This window comes from Peromyscus leucopus, chromosome 19 (genome assembly GCF_004664715.2).
Source record: "Peromyscus leucopus breed LL Stock chromosome 19, UCI_PerLeu_2.1, whole genome shotgun sequence".
Lineage (NCBI taxonomy): Eukaryota > Metazoa > Chordata > Mammalia > Rodentia > Cricetidae > Peromyscus > Peromyscus leucopus.
The window spans coordinates 6,893,662-6,904,221 of record NC_051079.1 but is presented as its reverse complement, the minus strand read 5'-3'; positions in this window follow the sequence as shown (position 1 = coordinate 6,904,221).

Here is a 10,560-nt window from a genome sequence, read left to right as displayed (position 1 = left end):
ATCTGACAGCCCAGTCTGTGTCTCAAGGACCCATAAGAAGAGACAACCAGACTGCCCCAGTGGCTTGGGTTGAGCTTGGTCCTCACTAAAGTTAAGTTGTGCTTATCTTTTTTCTTCTCATCTTCTTGTTCACTCATCTGGAACTGCTGTCCATCCATCCATCCATCCATCCATCCATCCATCCATCCATCCATCCATTCATCCACTCGCTTCTTTGTCTGCCTGGGGCCAGCACAACCCTTCTGCTCTGTAGCCAGAGTCAGTTCAGAAGCTTCCTTCTCAAACTGTTAACTGCAGTGGCCTGACCTGCAAGCTCTGCAGCATCTCTTGCTTCTTCTCTGGCTCCATTTGGTTCATTCTCATATCAATACAGAGATTCTTGCATCCCAATCACTTTCCCACATTTTGGCATTTCAGAGCACTTTCAAACTCATTAGCTATTTCATCCTTTGCAGCCATTCCATAACCTACATATATCCATACATGCAGCAAAGATACATTTATTGTGTGATGTGTAATATGTGATCTGAGAGCTAATATCAGTAACAAAGATTATAACAAGAATATTTATTTGCCTTGGTCAGGGCTATCAGGGAGAGTGGAAGTATCTGGAAAAATTTCCCATTAAAGTAACCATATATTGTGAATTTATTGTTATTCAGTTAATTCTGACATTATGGATAGACACAAATACATTTGCCTATATCTCTGACATAATGGACTCACTATATTGGGGTTATCTTGATTATCTCACAAAGCATTTAATAGCTTTATTTTTAAATGTAAAGATCTGGGTTAGGGGGATAAACTGTAAATAAAACACTAACCAACGTTCATGATATACGGATATCAATTAATAAATAATGTCAAGAAAATAATTTTATGATTGTTAACAATATGGTCTACAATTTTCCATGGAATTTTAAGTCAGCTGTTCCATGACCATGAGGTGCTGATAGATTTGCAAGCATAGCAGTTTAGTTCTGATTATACTTAGGAGAATACATGGTAAATTTCAGTGTGCTGTGTTAGTATACAAAATCATATACACCACACCACAACTACTCTTGCTTTATAAGTGTTATTATAGAATGGAGCTACATGCAGATTATATTGAAGTTTTGGGCATGAACAGCTATATCTAGCAAGTTGAAAGACTGGTTGTGTCTCTATGTAGGGACAGACTAATTTCCATTATCATGATACACAAGTCCGATAAATGTGTAAAGGCTCCAGGAGAGTAAATCCATTCAATGCAGTTATCTGTCAGTGTGAATATGACTATTTTCCTATACACCTGACTCCAGTACATTAAAGATTAATGATAATTTAACAAATCCCAAAGCAAGACTACTCAGATTGTTTTCATGGTTATTTAGTTATTCAATACCACCCCACCATTAGAGTCTTGACTTTTCCTCCTTTCCTTCCTTCCTCCCTCTCTGCTTATCATTACTTAGTCAATAGTAAGTATACAAAGCACAATTACTCTATCTTACAGAGGTTCCTTTCTAGGATTCAGGTCCTCATCTAAATTCACAGAACTCATGATATATATCTATAACTTATAATTCTGTTACAGAAACATTTCACTAGTACAATGTCACACTCCAGTATATCCACTATTTATACTGTGATAGTTAGTTTAACAGACAGTGTTTTAGGCAGTTCTGGTTTGAGTGTGAAGTGCCCACTGCAAGCTTATGTTTTGCGTACTACATTGTGAGCTGATGGGCTTTGGGAAGGAAACTAGAGGCTGGGATTACAGCCTCAGCCAGTGGATCAGTTCTCGGATGGTTTAATAATATGATGGCATTGTCTGGAAGTGGTAAAGCTTTGGACATGTGACTAGTTAGAGGAAGTGGCCACTGGGGCTATGTTTTGTTTTGGCCTTTTCTATAATCCTATCTCCGCTTTCCAGCTTTCATGAGTTGGTGAACCTCTTCTTTCAATTCTCCCATAACCATGAGATTCCTCCTAAAAACGTAAGTTCAATCCACAACTATGGACTGAGCCTCTGAAATCTAGGTGGAATTAAATCCTCCCTCCTTTAAGCTGTCTGCACCAGGTGTTTCTATCACTGGGATGGAAAGTCTGATAAATGCAGGGAAATAAGATAAGTTTGCTATGTTGCTTTCTTTCTTCCTGTCTTCCTCATTTCCCTTTTTTTTTTGAGGTTAGACTTTTCATGTGATATCTACATTGTAAAAATTTTTGGCTATACGTTACAGTGCAGCTGGTTGTAGGTACAAAGTTAAACAAATCTGACTAGAACTCATTCTTCCTGCTCAGATGGAACTTTGCGCCTGTTGATTAATAATGCTTTAATCCTAATAGGCAGGACAAATTGCAAGTTGAAGATTTTGTGGCTGGGTTAGTGTCCCAATCCCTCCACTGGAAATCTTACAGGAGACGGCTCGTTCAAGCTCAGTATCTCCTATTGTTAAGTATCTTAGCAAAGGTCATTCACATAGATTCCTGAGATTTTCCATTGCATTAGGATTCTAGCTCTTCCCAGAGATGCCCCCAATTGTAGTTGTCTCCCCCAGTACTCTTTCCCTCCATCTACCCCCTACCTGATGCCCCCTGTTCTCATCCCCACCCTCTTTCTAGCCCCCTTCTCCACCCATCTGTGATATCTGTTCTATTTCCTCTTCACAGTGAAATTCATGTATACTCCCCTTGAGCCCTCCTTGTTACTTAGCTTCTTTGGATATGTAAATTGTAGCATAAGCCATCCTTTACTTTATGGATAATATCCACCTGAAAGTGAATACATACAATGTTTGCCTTTCTGGGTTTGGGTTACCTCACTCAGGATGATCTTTTCTAGTCCCATCTATTCATTAGTAACTTTCACGACGCCATTGTTTTTAACAGCTGAATAAATACCCAATTATGTATATGTACCACATTTTCTTTATCCATTCTGGCTATTAAAAATAAAGCTGCTATGAACATAGTTGAGCAAATGTCCTTGTGGTATAGTGAAGCATCCTTTGGGTATATGCTCAGGAGCAGTATAGTTGAGTATTAAGGTAGATTTATTCCCAGTTTTCTGAGAAACCATCATATTGATTTCCAAAGTGGCTATACAAGTTTGCATTCCCACCAATAATGGAGGACTGTTCCCCTTTCTCCACATCCTTGCCAGCCTGAGCTGTCACTTGTGGTTTTGATCTTAGCCATTCTGACAGTTCTAAGATGGAATCTCAGAGTCACTTTTATTTTATTTCCCTGATGGATAAAGACACTGAACATTTATTTAAGTGTTTCTCAGCCATTTGAGATTCCTCCATTGAGAATTCTCTGTTTAGATCTGTCTCCCAGTTTAAATTGTATTATTTGCTTTTTTTGATACATAATTTCTTGAGTTCTTTATATATTTTGGATATTAGTACTCCACTAGAAGTGGAGTTAGTAAAATTCTTTTCCCATTCTGTAGGCTTCTGTTTTGTCTGATTGACAGTGTCCTTTGCCTTACAGAAGCTTTCCAGTTTCATGAGGTCCCATTTGTTAATTGTTGATCTTAGAGCCTCAGCTATTGGTATTCTATTTAATAGGTTGTCTCCTGTGCCAATGAGTTCGAGACTATTTCACACTTTTTCTTCTATCACGTTCAGTGTATCTGGTTTTATGTTGAGGTCTTTGATCCACTTGGACTGGAGTTTTGTGCAGGATGATAGATATGGTGTATTTACATTCTTCAACATGCCAACATCCAGTAAGCCCAGCACCACTTGTTGAAGATGCTTTCTTTTCTCCATTATATAATTTTAGCTTCTTCATAAAAAAAATTAGGTGTCCATAGGCCTATGTATTTATTTCTGGGTCTTTAATTAAATTCCATTGATCAACCTGTCTGTTTTTATACCAATGCCACATGGTTTTTATTATTATTGCTCTGTAGTAGAACTTGAAATCAGAGATGATGATGCCTTCAGAAGTTCTTTTATTGTACAGGATTGTTTTAGCTATCCTGGGTTTTTGTTTTTCCATATGAAGTTAAGTATTGTTTTTTCAAGGTCTGTAAAGAATTGTGTTCAAATTTTTATGGGAATTGCAATGAATCTATATACTGCTTTTGGTAAGATGGCCATTTTTTGCTTTGTTTATCGTACTGATTCATGAGAATGTGAGATCTTTCTGTCTTCTGATATCTTCACTAATTGCTTTCTTCAAAGACTTGAAGTTCTTGTCATACAGGTCTTTCACTTGGTTGGTTAGAGTTACCGCAAGATATTTTATATTATATGTGGCTATTGTAAAGAGTGTTGTTTCCCTGATTTCTTAGCTCATTTATTGTGTGTATATAGGAAGGCTACTGATTTTTTTTTTTAGTTAATTTTGTATCCAATCACTTCACTGACGGTGTTTATCAGCTTTAGGAGTTCTCTGGCAGAATTTTGGAGGTCACTTATGTAAACTATCATATCATCTGCAAATAGCAAAAGTTTGACTTTTTCCTTTCCAATTTGCATCCCTTTGACCTCCTTTAGTTATTTTGTTGCTCTAGCTAAAACTTCAAATCTATATTGAATAGATATGGAGAGAGTAGATAGCCTTGTCTTGTTCCTAATTTCAGTGGACTCGATTTGAGTTTCTCTCTATTTAATTTAATGTTGGCTATAGGTTTGCTATATATTGCCTTTATTATGCTTAGGTATGTTCTTTGTAACCGGGATCTCTCCAAGACTTTTATCATGAAGGGGTGCTAAGTTTTATCAATTTTTTTTCAGCATCTAATGAGGTGATCATGTGATTATTTTCTTTCAGTTCGTTTATATGGAGGATTACATTGACAGAATTTTATACATTGAACCATCCCTGCATCCTTTCATCTCTGGGATGAAGCCCACTTGATTATATCTTTTTGTTATATTCTTGGATTTGTTTTGCGAGTGTTTTATTGAATTTTTTTCCATCATTATTCATGAGGGAGACTAGCCTATAATTTTCTTTTTTGCTGAGTCTTTGTGAGGTTTCCTGCCTGTGAGATGTGCTGGGGTAAAGGTAGCACAGAAATTGTGAGAGTGACCAATGAATAACTGGTCCAGGTTCAGAACCATGCCATGAGAGGAAGCTCACCCCTGACACTGCCTGGAGGGCCAGGATCTAGAGGCAGGATAGCCCAGAGACCTAGGATAGAACCAAACATGACTGGCAAAAACAGTCAATAAAATGATTTCTAGTGATAGTCTACTATACTCATAGGTGATGCCTAGCCCAATGGTCATCAGAGAGGCTTCAATCAGCAACTGATGGAAAGAGATGCGGAGACCCACAGCAACGCATTAGGCAGAGCCTGGGGAACCCTGTGTAAGAAGGTGAGGAAGGACTATAGGAGCCAGAGGAGTCAAGGACACCAGGAGATTACCCAAGAATCAGCTAACCTGGGCTTACAGAGACTGAATCAAAACCAGGAAGCCTGCATGGGACCAACATAGTCCCTCTGCATGTATGTGACAGTTGTGTAGCTTGGTCTTCTTGTGGGACTCCTAGCTGTGGGATCTGGGACTATCTTTGACTTTGTTGCCTGCTTTTGGGACCCTTTCCTCCTACCTGGTTGCCTCAGCCAGCCTTAACAGAACAGGAGGTGTCTAGTCTCATTGCAACTTGATATACCATGGCTGGTTGATACCCATGGGAGACCCACCCTTTTCTGAAAATAAAAGAAGGAAGAGTAGATTGATGGAGGAGGATCAGGGAGTAGAGGAGGGAGGGGAAACTCTGCTCAAGATATAAAACAAAACAAAAATAAATAAATATAAAAAATTAATTAATGAAATAATACTTTATTCTACCTCACAGCCCACTATAATAGTCCTTATTTCTTTGAATTTAGCAATTTTAGATATTAAAGAGAAGTGAAATTCTGCAGGATTTGTATTCTCTATGAACGACCTCAATCTTTTCAAGGCTCATTAATGTTGTCCCATGTTACAGAATTTCCTTTTTTAATGGCTGAATATTAACCAATTGAATATTTAAACAACATTTTCTATATGCATGTAATCTCTAAAAGATTATCTTCAAGTGTTGATTTCTATGAAGAGTGCTGCACTGAATCTTCTTTGATACCCAGATCTCAATTGTTTTAGGTAAACAATCAGAAGTGGGATTAATTTTTTTTTTCTAATTTGAAGGGTCACCTACATTGTTTTCTTCACTGGTTTCACTGTTTTAATATCAATACCAAATAATGTATAAACCATAAGTATTAATGACAACCTTTTCTTTTGACCTGTTGATATTGTGTCAAGGAATTATAATTTTTCACATATTTATATATACTTCGAAATGTGAGTGCACACCCATCATAACAATATGCAAGAGAGGGCTGTAAAAACTTAAAGCCCGGGGAATAGAAGTGATGTTTTGAAATGGTGTCATTGGAAATGACAGGACTATTGCACCCAGGAATGCATAGCAAGTTTGGATGCCTGCATGAATCCTGCACAAAATCAAGGCAGTCAACATTCCAATAGAGATGGGCTCATGAGCTCCCATTCCTAGCTGACGATATCCTGAAAGATGATAACTCCTTGGGAAGGACAAGGCAGTTTCCTTTAAGTGTTTGGTCCCTGGTAGTTCTATGATGCTGCCATGGCTAGTCTATCACCTTTGTGCATATGGGCAGCACTAATATGATGCAGTGGGATATTTTTTAAAAATGAGCAAAAAAGAGTGTGTAAAGTTGGGAGAGGAGCTTGGAGGATTAAAGGCAGAGAATAGAGGGTAAATATGGCCAAAATATATTGTGTCCAATGTGAATGCTCAAAGAATAATTTAATATATTGTATTTAAAAGGTAGCATGTAAAGTCTCTTTGAGCAAGGGTCATGCTGCACAAGTTGAGATGTTTAAATATTTGTTAAGCTGTTACTATTATTGGTGTATTATTCAAAATAGGAATTGAAGGCAGAAACGTTGGATGCTACTTCTAAACATGCTCCTAATATTTGCATACTTTCCCATAAATCAATATTTTTGGATCTATTTCTTTGTTTGCATGTTCATACAAAATTGTGCCATTTGACAACGAAAGAATGCTGGCAGGCAAAATCAGAAGGAAACTTCTGAGATGACTTTGTGCTCTCTCTCCCTCAAGGTTCACCCCAGGAAGAGATGCTGTGCCTCAAAGCAGAGTCATGCAGACACATTCCGCCTGCTGCTAATTTGGCTATCCCAGATGTCCCAATATAATCATTCAAGGCAGCGTGTGAACAAGGGCTGCAACACCATGGCAGCCTTGCTGTGAGAGATAATGGAGTTTTTCTTCTATTACAGGAAGAAAAAGATTCCATTCGTGTCCAAGTTTTTGTGCATTTATTTCTCTAAAAGATAGTCTTAAAGAAGCGGCTCAAAGTCATAAAGTATAGTTTGCAAACAAATCTGCAGTAAAAAAAAAAAAAAAAATGAAAATGAGGAGTGATTGGGAAAATCTACCCTGCTCATGTACAAGAGATTAGATGTGCCTTAAACACAGATATATATATAAAAAAACCAATAATATGGAGTACCCTACATCCAAAAATCAATTTCTAGATGTGATGCTTTGCTATGTCCAGCATGGCTGTAGGGACTTGGACTTGACTGGAGTGGCTCATGTTTGTAAAGTAAATATACATGAACCTGCAAAGAAAAGACATCTAGGATAAAAGAAGAAATTGTAAAATACACTTGACTTAGATCCATGCAGGGTTCCTAAGATCAGAAGGTGGGCCTTCAAAGTGTTAGTCAGTAGCAATTATGTTGTTCTTTTTTATAGCTTTTTCTTAACACGGTGTCTCATGTATCACAGGCAGATCTCATACTCACTCTACAGCGAAGGTGATTTTCAACTCCTGATCCTCTTGCCCTCCTCTCCTGAGTGCTGAGATTGCAAGCTTGCACCATTGGAGAACAGTTGTATGCTTTTCTTGGGACTGAACCCAAGCCTTCATGCATATTTAGGCTACAGAACTGCATTCCTACAACCTCTTTTATAGAGCTTTATGTAGTTTGGAATTTTTGCACACATTTTCTTGAGTCATCCAGGCATAACTTTATAAGAAAATTGTCCTTATCACCAGCTCACTGAAGAAGAAGGAAGTTCAAAGAGAATTAATTAGTTGTCAGCTGCTGTAATTCTGTTACTAGCCCACCTGAGCACAGGTACTAACATGTCAGTGCTAAAGACTCTGTAGAAGAGAAATGGGGAAAGTAGTAATAATATTCATGTCATACTGATATTTCAAAAAATAAACTAATGAATGAGAAGTGCTAAGAATAGTGTCTGATACAATAAATATCAATGAATGTTACCAGAAGATTCTGCTGATGATAGAAGGAAGGTCTGAGATGTAAATGTGTGTTTTCTGACGTTCAGTTCACTGATTGTTCTTTGCATAGCTGTTCTATGAGCAGAGATGCATGGAACAAAGCCAAGAACTTTAGATTTGGTGTGTGTGTATGTGTGTGTGTGTGTGTGTGTGTGTGTGTGTGTGTGTGTGTGTTTATATAGAAGATGGAGATAAACAAGAGAAATTCAAGCCTGATATCTAAACCATAAGGATCAGGTTTTACTAAGAAATGTAAGTCTGGGGAGCAGACTAATATTTTTGACTACTCTATGAAAGTTTGATCTGCTGAGTTCTAGAACAGGGATTATTTTTCAGAACTAAGTAGTTTCAAGTTTGCAGTAAGGGGAGGAGTGGATATCTCAGATGCATGACATATTGCTAATCATCCTAGTTACTTTTAATATCATCATACAATGTCTTCTGCTGCTCTTTAATACATGGAGTCCAAGAAAATACTGACCTTAGATTCTGCCCTAGAAATGTTTATATTATATTAAATGAAGGTTGGAAATAGCAGGTTAAATCACTAGCATTGTTAAAAATGTGTATAAAAAAATCCATATTATTTATTTTTACTAATATATCTAAAATTATGACATTCTTATATATCATTATATATCTTTCATATTATAGCTTGGAATTAGACAATAAAGGAAACATTTAATAATTATAAGTGTCTATATTGCAGTCTTCTGGAAGTTATCAAAATTTAATAATCTACTACTTTCAGCAAAGAGTTAAATCTTTAAGTCTTATTTTCCACCATCGGAAAAAGGATTCTTTTTAAGAAGGTCTGAAAAAAGTATATGTAAAAACACAAACATGCACTATATGTAATGATGCTTGATTATCCTCCTAATTAATATGTGCCTGTTTTCCTATTCGTGCTTTAGTTATCTAATCTCAAATTTTCCAGCATCTTTGGCTGAAGATCATAGTGACTCACACAACTTGAAATCCATCCCATCCAACCACTAGCATGCATTGATCTACTGAGATTAATACATTTCCTGCTGGGGATGTCTTTCTGTATGCTGTGAAATGTGTTGCTCTGATTGATTGATAAATAAAACACTGATTGGCCAGTAGCCAAGCAGGAAGTATAGTGTAGGCAGGATAAGCAGAGAGGAGAATTCTGGGAAGTGGAAGGCTGAATCAGGAGACGCTGCCAGCCGCCACTGCCATGAGAAGCAAGATGTAAAGGCAGAACTGGGAAAAGGTACCAAGTGATGTGGCTAAACATAAATAAGAATTGTGGGTTAATTTAAGTGTAAGATCTAGCTAGCAAGAACCCTGAGCCATTAGGCCAAACAGTTTTAATTAATATAAGTGTCCATGTGTTTATTTGGGTCTTAGTAGCTGTGAGCTGGGTGGGACCAGGAAAACTCTTGGCTATAATTTCCCACTGGATTATGTCAGTATGCTAAAAGGTGAGAGGACTAAAGTAAGAGTGACCAAGTAAAAATTTGTTAATAAAGGCCACTTTAGAAGATATGGACCTTCCATGCCTAAGATGGGAAGAGTGTCAGAAAGAGGAGGAGGAGGAGGAAGAAGAAGAAAAAAAAAAAAAAAAAAAAAAAAAAAAAAAAAAAAAAAAAAAAAGAAGAAGAAGAAGAAGAAGAAGAAGATCTATGCTTGCAAAGATGTGCTGAAGGCAGGATTATATGTATTCAAGTCTGGAAATGAACCCTCAGAATCATCTTTGGTTCAATCATATGTGGCCATTTAAAGATATTTCCATGGCTTTCTCAATTCCTGATAATAACAGACTCATTCATTTCTGTGGCCAAGACTTTCTTCATTCTAGAATATAATTACCATGGGCTCCTCACTGGCCGGTCACCTTCCCTCTCTGCTTTTGATTTCATTGAGCACCTTATTAGTATCTAAGATGTTAAACATGAAAAAGAGAGTTTTCCCCCTCATCTCCTCAGTCACAAGCATTTAGAGGCTATTGAAGAATCCCTTTGTTTTGTTCCAGTGAGGCAGAGTTTTGCTTTTGGAGAGGCCTTTTAGAGGCTGAGATGAACCACTCCTTCCACATAAATATTGCATGGAAATTCTGGAGGTCCCTATGATTCTTTGCAGAGAATACATCAAGAAAGCAATCATTACAAGTTTCTTAAAGAAGTGATGTAAGAAATGTGAACTGCTTAGAAAGTACACTGAATGACTGGTTCCTGCTATAAATAAAGTTGGCCAGCTGTTGAGGAAAA